The following is a 9,621-nucleotide window of genomic DNA, read 5'->3' as shown; positions in this document are numbered from 1 at the left end:
GTATATATATATAAATTCACACACATAAAATAAAAATGAATCAAACTTTTTAAAGAACAGAATAGAACTAGGGAAGAAGGACATAGAAAGATAAGGAAGCAAATGCACATGCAAGCATCAGATGAAAATGGGGCTAGAGATGAAGATAAAGTCCTGATGAGGTCCTGGTGCCTGCATCCCTCTCTCTGCATTTCAGACAGCTCTCTTTCCTTAGGACAATGTGCCCTATTTATAAACTAGAGACTATTTTCAAAAAAAGTTTTAAAAAAAACTTTTTTAAAAGAAACCAACCCATTACAATAAAGATTATTTAGGCAGAGAAACACTACAGCTGAAAGTAGTTGTAACCTAGTCACTTCATTATATTGTGGCTCACCCCATTCACACCCCGACCCAGGCATCTCCTCAGATCCCGACTCACCGGGAGCCCTCTGCCTTTTGGACAGCTTTGGAAGTCCTACAGCTTCGGGTCCTGTTGTCTGAAGGATCTGAATCAGAAAGAAATTGTTGATAACAAAGCCTATTCGAGGGCCCTTCCTTTGCTTCCAGCTGCATCCCCACTTGTCTTCCTTTTGCTCTCCAGAGAGTAAGGGCATTATTGGCTTTTTGTGTAAGACAGTGACAGCACTAACTGTTACATAAACATGCTGTGGACAGGGGACAAGGCTGGAATGAGAAGTAGGGGCTGAAATCCAACCCACAGTGCACTTGGTGTGTACCCTGCTACTGGGTCCTTTGCACCAAGAGGAAGGGACACCTTTCCCAGATTTGCACACAGGCCCTGTGCAGGCTAAAAGCAGTTAGTGGTTAGAGTCCCAGGCTAGACTCATTCCCAAGGGAAAAAAGTCTTGATGTATTAAATAGTCCCATCTTTAGGAAATGGATCGACCAATGACATAGTTCTTTCTGATAGCTACTAACAACTCATAGGGGAATCCCACATAGCCTCCTCGTGTTTCTTTAAAGGAGTAGGTTTTGATAAGACTCCTCTCTTCCTGAGCCTAAACCTCAAGAAATGCTATTAAAAGCACACACACAAAGCAGAAACATAGCCAGCATGGATGCTACCCCCTCAGTGGGTCACTTGCTGAATCAGTTACTGGTAGATTAAATGTGAGTAAGACTCTTTCCAGCACAGGAACTGGAGAGGTGGGGTGGGCATGAGGCTTCTCACAAGTCCTTCCAGTGTGTTTTCTTACCACCACTAGGCTCTAGACAGTGACAGGAAAGCACATTGCTTCTCAAAATAGGAACCATGAGAGAACAGACCATGTCTTCCACAGCTCTCTGCCTGAAAGACCGGGGCCTTACAGATGCTAGAGAATTTCCCAGCCTCCAGAGACGGCACCTATGAACACTGAGAGATCCCAAGAATTAGCTCCAGCTAAAAATCACAGATATTTGGCTTACAAAGACTTCTCCCTCTGTTTCTAGTCCCTCCCAGTAGCCTTCAAGGGTTAAATACAATCTACATTAGTAAAAATCCTTCAAGCTGTACAGTTACAAGAGACCCAAGTCTCTTTTTACAGCCTCACTCACTACTTCTTTTTTTTGTTTGTTTGTTTTGTTTTGTTTTTCGAGACAGGGTTTCTCTGTGTAGTACTGACTGTCTTGGAACTCACTCTGTAGACCAAGTGCTGGGATTAAAGGCATGTATCACCACTGCCCAGCTCTCAGCTCTCACTCACTTCTTTTTTTTGTTTGTTTTGTTTTTGTTTTTTGTTTTTTGAAACAGGGTTTCTCTGTGTAGTTAGTCCTGGCTGTCCTGGAACTCACTCTGTAGACAGTCTGGCCTCGAACTCATAAATCTGCCTGCCTCTGCCTCCCAAGTGCTGGGATTAAAGGTGTGCACCACCACCACCTAGCCTCTCACTCACTTCTTAAGGAGCCATCTCCCCCAGCACTTGGGAGGCAGAGGCAGGCGGATTTCTGAGTTCCAGGCCAGCCTGGTCTACAGAGTGAGTTCTAGGACAGCATGGGCTATAAGGAGAAACCCTGTCTTGAAAAACCAAAAAAAAAAAAAAAAAAGGAGCCATCTCCAAGGTTCTAGACCTTCAAGGCTGAGCTTTCAAGACCGCCTCAATGCTGTGACCATCAATACAAAGATCTCAGGTCTATGAGACCTTCTAACCTCTTCCAAGGTCTGTTAGCCAAGATGCTGTGAGGAAAGGAGCAAGGTGCTGTGAGCATACCTAGCATGTAGACACTCTTCTTTTACAAAAGAGTGTCTTACCCTACAAGATTCTACCTAAACCCCAGCTCCATCAACTTAGGAGGATCAAGATCCAGTTTACCTCAAATAATACAAGAGGAACTTTAGTAGCCACTTCCTTCAGTGAGAGTTTTCGTTGTTTGTTTTGGTTTTTGTCTGGTTTTGTTTTTAGTTTTGTTTTGATACAAGGTCTCACTTTATAGCTCTGGCTGGCTTGGAACTCACTTATGTAGACCATGCTGGCCTCCAACATCCAGAGATTCACCTGCCACTGCCTTCTAAATATTGGGATTAAAGGTGTACACTACCAGACCCTGAATCCTTCAGTGAGTTTTTACCACCTCAACAAACACCCATTGCCCTTCAAAGATTCCCTTGCCTGTCTCTTTACCAGGTGAAAAGCCATTGGCCCGGTCTTCTCTGTTGTCAGTCACAATCAGTTGTGTAAAATCCATGTCATCTCTGGCAAAGTCCCGCTGGATACCACACCAGTACCAGCCTGTATCCTCCTTGACCAGGCAGGACACAGTGATGATGAGTTGGTTTCCTGTGTCCTTCAGGGCCACACGGTTGGTGCTATTAGGGGTGAAGGCGATAATGTTGCACGACTCCCTGAAATAGCCACGGCACCAGTATTTGGTGTGGTCCTTGTAGTGCGCATCATAGTTACAGATTGCAGAAGCAGTGTCCAGCTCAACGCCTGATTTCACCTTTTCATCCATGACCATGGCATCTGTGAACAAATAAACACACACACACACACACACACACACACACATGGTGCTCATTATTCTTGAAGACACACCAAATCTCTCCAAATATCTCCTGGGTCATTGAAGATAGTTCATTGGAATTTGGATTTTGTTCATTTATAAATGGTCAGTATTATGGGTTGAATTGTGTATGTTCTTCATTATGTTGAAACCCTAATCCCTATACAGAATGTGTTATGACTGCACTTGGAAACAAGACCTTTAAGAAACAATTACATCTCTGGGGAGACACTCAAACTTTTTTAAAAAATGTTGTTATATTTTATGTTTATAAGTGTTCTTTTCCTGCATGTATATAAGTGCATCATACCTCCACCCAGCACACAAATGTCAGAAAAGGACATCTCCTGGAACTGAAGTTACAGACAGTGTGAGCTACCTGCTGAGTCATTTCTCCAGCCCCCACTAGGGTACTTCTTTATCTAAAATGGCTGGTGTCTTTTTTTAAATTCTTGTTAGGCAAAATCATGTGAAGTCATAAGAAGACAACCATCTGCAAGCCAGAAAAAAATCTCCAGAATGACACCATCTCTGAAGAAACCTTTATTTGGGGATTTGTGATAGTTAATCTTGATGTCAGTTTGATTGGATTTAGAGATGCCTAGATTAACTAAGCATATCTCTAGATGTTTCTATGTGGGTGTTTCCAGAGAAAATTAACTAAGGGAAAAAGACAGACCTCCCTGAATGTAGGTTGCCCTAACTCATGTGCTTAGCTCCCAGTAACCCTTGGGGTGGTCTTTCCTTGAAGCCTGAGAATGTGTGAAATGTGGACATAAGGATCGTTGAATAGCTTGAGGTTTGCTGTGCCCCTTCGCTCTGCCCCTAGCTTCCTACCTTATCTTGGCAGCCACTAAAAGGAAGTGAAAGGTTAGGAGGCTTGTTCTGGCTGCAGAGAACTGAAAATAAGGGGATTTGTGATTTTAGGACCTGATAACTTGCCATACAAGACCAGTGTAATCTTTTTTGTTTGGTTGGTTGCTTGGTTTTAGTTTTGTTTTCAAGACAGGATCTCTCTATGTAATCCTGGCAGTCCTGGAACTTGTTCTTTAGACCAGGCAGGCCTCCTGAGTTCTGTGATTAAAGGTATACACCACCACGGCGCAGCTTCAGTGTAGGCATCTTTATCATATCAGGATATTTTGTAATGGGGAAATAATGCATGCAACATCCAGCTTCACTATGGCTTGGAAAATATCTGATAAAAGACAAGAGAGAGGACAGCAGAGTCCATCACTCTCAGCCTTCCAAGTGAATGCAGGGGGAACACTACCTCACCACCACTAAGAGGCTGCTTCCAGAGTCTTACAGGAGGTAACACATTCCTAAAAAACAAACTCATATCCTAAGTGTCAAGTTCTTCTCATCACAACCAGACGAGAAGATCTTGTGATCCTCAGTTCATAGGCAAGAATGCTGACCCATGGAGATCTGCAGTAAGTCTACAGGGAGCACAACTGAGAGGTGACACCGCTTGGGGCAAGTCCAGTTTTTGACTACCATCTTTGATGTCAGGCTTAAGCAGAAAGGAGATAAGCCTGTCTGCCTATATCTGTACAAACATGTGAGGGAAGAAAGAAGGGAGGGGGAGAACTGGGGGCACTGAGAAAAAAACTGCAGAGTCCTAATTTTAGTGAAGGTTTTCAAGTTCCCCACAGTTCCCTTATCAGAGGTAAGAACCTAGGACCTCTTAGTAAGACCTGTTAACATGACATATTTTCACCTCTTCTTAGTCTCCCTTCCAACTGCTGATATGCTTTAAACTGCTACATCAAGCAGGGGCTGTAAGTAGAGAGGAAGATCTAGCTCCCTAGAAGGTTGTGGCTTAGCGGGCAGAAGTGTTCCTCACCCACATCTTACCCGCAAAGAGAGCCAAGGAGAGCAGAAGGAGGAGCTCCATGCTGAGAAGGAAGTGAGCCTTCGGCTGGAATAATAAGACGGAGGAGCTCAGGAGCCCTGGATCTGTTTGAGGGAAACATATGATTGAATTGAAGCGGTTTTAACCTATGTAAACGGGGAACCACCAGTTATTCTGAGCAATGTTGCTCTGCAGAGCCATCTGGGTTATGTCTTCTGTAAGGGGAACTCATCAAAGGAGTATCACTCATGAATGAAATATTATCTTTGCAGCAACTGTGAAAAGCTGAGCTCCCTGGACTGAGTGTGGGGTCCTCAATGGAGGAGTTGGAGAAGGGACTGAAGGAGCTAAGGGGGGTTGCAGCCCCATGGGGGGTGGTGCAACAGTGTCAACTGGCCAGACCTCTCGGAGCTCCTGGGGACTAGATCACCATCCAAAGAGTACACATGGAGGGACCCATGGCTCCAGCCGCATATTTGGCAGAGGACAGCCTTGTTGGACGTCAGTGGGAGGAGCGGTCCTTGGGCCTGAGGGGATTCGATGCCCAGTGTAGGGGAATGCCAGGGCTGAAAGGTGGGAGTGGGTGAATGGGTAGGGGAGGACCCTCATAAAGGTAGGGGAGGGGGGATGGGATAGGGGGTTTCCAGAGGGGAGACCTGGAAAGGGGATAACATTTGAAATGTAAATAAAGAAAATATCCAATAAAAAAATAAATAAATAATAAAATTACCAAACACCTACAAAAAAAAAAAGAAAAAGAAAATCTTAGTTCTCATTAGAGCCTAAAGCAGCAAGAGAACCAACCCCCTCCTTGATATATATACTTTATAGACACTCAGAAGTCGTGCCATCACTGGCATATGTTCATGTGAGCAACTGTACCCTCCCTCTTTGCTGTTTGCTAAAAGAGGCTGTGCCTCTTGCTTCCCCACCCCCATCATTCTTAGGAGGCCCAGTTCCTATTTAGATGGGAGGAATCCCAGCAAAGAAATCCTTAAGCAACTTGAGTTTCAAACCACAGTGAAGATCTAGGGAGTGTGGTTAGAGGTGGAGTATCTGATGGCTGTCAGAAGCACGCGTGCCTGCAAGCTAGAGTGCATGAATGAGGGACGTCAGCTTCCAGGACTGGAGCCTGCAGATTGCAGAAAGCTTTTCTGAATAGAGCTGGACCTTCACATCAAGTAGAGCTTTTCATGCAGTAGCAGCTGTAGCTTCTTCTGATTCCTGATAAGTACACATGTTCTGACCACTAGTCACGACAATGTAAATTCTTTTTTTTTTTTTTTTTTGGTTTTTTTGAGACAGGGTTTCTCTGTATAGCCTGGGCTGTCCTGGAACTCACTCTGTAGACCAGGCTGGCCTCGAACTCAGAAATCCACCTGCCTCTGCCTCCCAAATGCTGGGATTAAAGGCGTGCACCACCACTGCCTGGCTGACAATGTAAATTCTTGAACCACTTTAAACTCTCAAATTTAAGCTAGATGCGCCTTCTTACCACCCTAGAGCTAGCTAGTACTTCCCTCCAAGGGCCAGATGTAGATTGCTTTTCTGCATTGCACAATAGCAGCCTTTCTTGAGAAAGGGGCCATCTTCCTCTAATTCACAGGAATTCAGCATATGCAGCTTGCATTGTGATGGGGTTTTACCTACATTACATTATCTGCTCCATATATATGCATATGTATATATATGCATATATATATATTATATATATACTCTCCCCCCCAACAAAATATGCAGACAAAAAGAAGATTAGAAAGAAGACTTTATAGATTAAATAAGGATGAGTGAGGTGTATTAGCAAATGATCACCTATGAATTAATTAAATTGCCTAGATAGTTGATGCTATCAGCTGTTTGTTTTAGGTATGTTAATGGTATCATCACAGCCTGTTCTAGCTAGCTTCTCTGTTGCCATGGTCAAAACACTGACCAAAGCCGGGCAGTGGTGGCGCACGCCTTTAATCCCAGCACTTGGGAGGCAGAGGCAGGCGGATTCCTGAGTTCGAGGCCATCCTGGTCTACAGAGTGAGTTCCAGGACAGCCAGGGCTACACAGAGAAACCCTGTCTTGAAAAACCAAAAACTACTGACCAAAAGGAACAGTCTTTTGTACTGCTACCTTGGGGAAGTTGGCCATCATTTTATGAGGACTGGAGCAGGCAATGGAGAGCCTCACGTGAAAGTGAAAAACTTGCCATTATCACCTTATCACTCACGCCTGAGTGTGTCAGAGCCCACTGGCACAAGTTTAAACAGTCGGGGGGGGGGGGGGGAGTGAGGATGATTATAGAAAAAGTAGAAAAAAAGACGAAGAGACAAGAGATAGACTTGTTAGGGCTGTTAGTGAATACCAAGGCAACCCACCAGTTTATTTTGCATAGCCTTTTTATACCCTACAATGCAGTGGGAAAACAAACTACAAGCCAGCAGAAACAATTGTTTCTTATCCAGAGCCCTCCTGCACTGCTCCTTCAACCAAGGTCAATAGAACTTTTAGCCCCTGACCTTGAGTTTCAAGTTTGGTGGTCAATTAACCAACTGCAGAACCAGCCCTCTAGTAATAGACTTAACATTTTGGCCAATCAAATACTCTTTCTTTTTCTCCCCCCCCCCCCCCCCAGACAGGGTTTCTCTGGGTAGTCCTGGCTGTCCTGGAACTCACTCTGTAGACCAGGCTGTCCTGGAACTCAGAACGCCTGCCTCTGCCTCCCAAGTGCTGGGATTAAAGGCGTGTGCCACCACTGCCTGACTTCAAATATTCTTTCTTTGTTGGGCTTCCACAAAGACTTTCCAAAACGCCTCTCCATGTCTGTCCCCTGTAGTACGGAGCCACTTGCAGTCTACAGCTGCCCTGTTCGTGATTCTTCCAACACTCAAGACAAGCTCATTAACATTTCAATGTGTTTTGCTTATTCATTCTTTTTTGAGAGGGACGGGTGCTCTTATACAGTCCGGTCTCTCTTTCTCCTGCCTTAGCCCACAGAGTGCCTTGGTTACAAACATGCATTGCTACATCTAAGTTTCTCTTAAGCAACCGTTAAGCTTCCTTACTCTTCTGTTTGCCTGAATCTGGGCCAAGTGCTGCAGCAAGTTCAGAGTAAACTAGATGTGAAAGCTCGTGCCTGTAATCCTAGCACTGGGGACGCTGAGACAGGAGGACTACTATGAGTTTTAATGATAGTGTAGTAAACTCTAGTCCAATCTAAGACTGAGACTGACTGAAAACTTTCTGTCTCCCTCCTCTCCCTCCTCTCCCTCCTCTCCCTCCTCCCCTCCTCTCCCTCCTCTCCCTCCTCCCCCTCCTCTCCCTCCTCCCCTTCCTCTCCCCCTCCCTCTCCCCCTCCCCTCCCCCTCTCCCTCTCCCTCTTGCCCCTCCTCCCTCTCCCTCTTCCTTCTCCCCCTCCTCTCCCTCCTCCCCTTCCTCTCCCCCTCCCTCTCCCCCTCCCCCCCCCCCCCCCCCTCTCCCTCTTGCCCCTCCTCCCTCTCCCTCTTCCTTCTCCCTCTCCTTCTCCCTCTCCCCCCCCACACACAAAGGTAATAAAAATGGAAGAGGAGAAATAACCTTTTTCTGACTCTTGGTAGGCTAGTCTCTATTTCTACTTGATTTATATTTTTAAAAATCAAAGTAATAAACTCATGTATTTGGCACATACATTTGCTCAGTGTCTTTATATGGAAGAGGAGGAAGCCACCCCTATATTTGTCTGTATGTCTCTGTACCTTTTCCTTATAGAGAAAAATTTCCAGTTAGCTTTCCTTTCAGGATGAAAACTTGCTGGTCAGAGGCAGGCCCCATGGGAAGATCCCTGACAACACAGCACTCTCTAAACCTGAGACCAGAGTGGATCTACTCAGTTGTAGCCAGAGATTTTTGGTTTGCCTTTGCTAAATACTCTATGCTAAAAGAGTATTTTTCACATGCCAGGCTTCAGCTTCTTCTGAGTCTGGGTTTTGTCTTCCTCCAAGCTGACATGCTCTTTATCTCAGGAGATTCCCACTTGGCAAGAATGAAAATACCCAGGTCCCAGCAAGCCACCAGTGACAGTCGGAGGGGCAAAGAAAACAAGCAAAAGTACTTTTCAGAACCTCAGAGGCATGGTCTAATGATACCTGCAACCCTAGTCCTGATCGTGTGTCCCCCTGGAGAGAAGTGATCGCTTTGAATCAAGTCTCCTTAAAAGGGGAAGACTGAGTGCTGCTACAATAATGAAGCTTGAAATTAAAACTCAAGAGGTGCAGTGTGAAGAGTACCAAGAAACCAAGACTCTACACGACACTTCTTCCTCACTGTCTGGCCAACTGAGCAGAGGTTGCGACACCCCAGAGCAAGCCCAGGGCCTCTTCCTGGAGCTGTACTTGAACTAAATCAGAGACTCGGTAAGGGGAAGCCCTGAGTTCTTGATTCTTCTCGGATGACAGAATGAGAAAGAAGGGACCTCTGCTGAAATGATGACAAGAGGATTTAGGTGACTGAACTCTGGCCTAGGGCAAGGCTTCAGACAAACTTCAGGAGTAGCTAATTCCACTTTCAGGTTTCCGCTTCTCTTTGCTTGATTGGAACCATTGCCTTGAGGTTCTTGGCAAATCAATACATTGTCTCAGGAGTGAGACTCCATGGGTAGCTTTGGATCCAGAGAGGCAAAAGCAAGGGTGGGCCCTGCAGGGCTCCAGTGATGTGACTGAGCCTCAAGTGCACCATGATCTTCTTTCATTTTTCTCAGTTGCCCATCCCCTCCTGCCAAGGTCTCACTGTGTATCCCAGGCTGGCCTAGTACT

Source organism: Grammomys surdaster, unplaced genomic scaffold (genome assembly GCF_004785775.1).
Source record: "Grammomys surdaster isolate TR1022 unplaced genomic scaffold, NIH_TR_1.0 126071, whole genome shotgun sequence".
In the NCBI taxonomy this organism is placed as follows: domain Eukaryota; kingdom Metazoa; phylum Chordata; class Mammalia; order Rodentia; family Muridae; genus Grammomys; species Grammomys surdaster.
Note: the sequence above shows the minus strand (reverse complement) of the source record.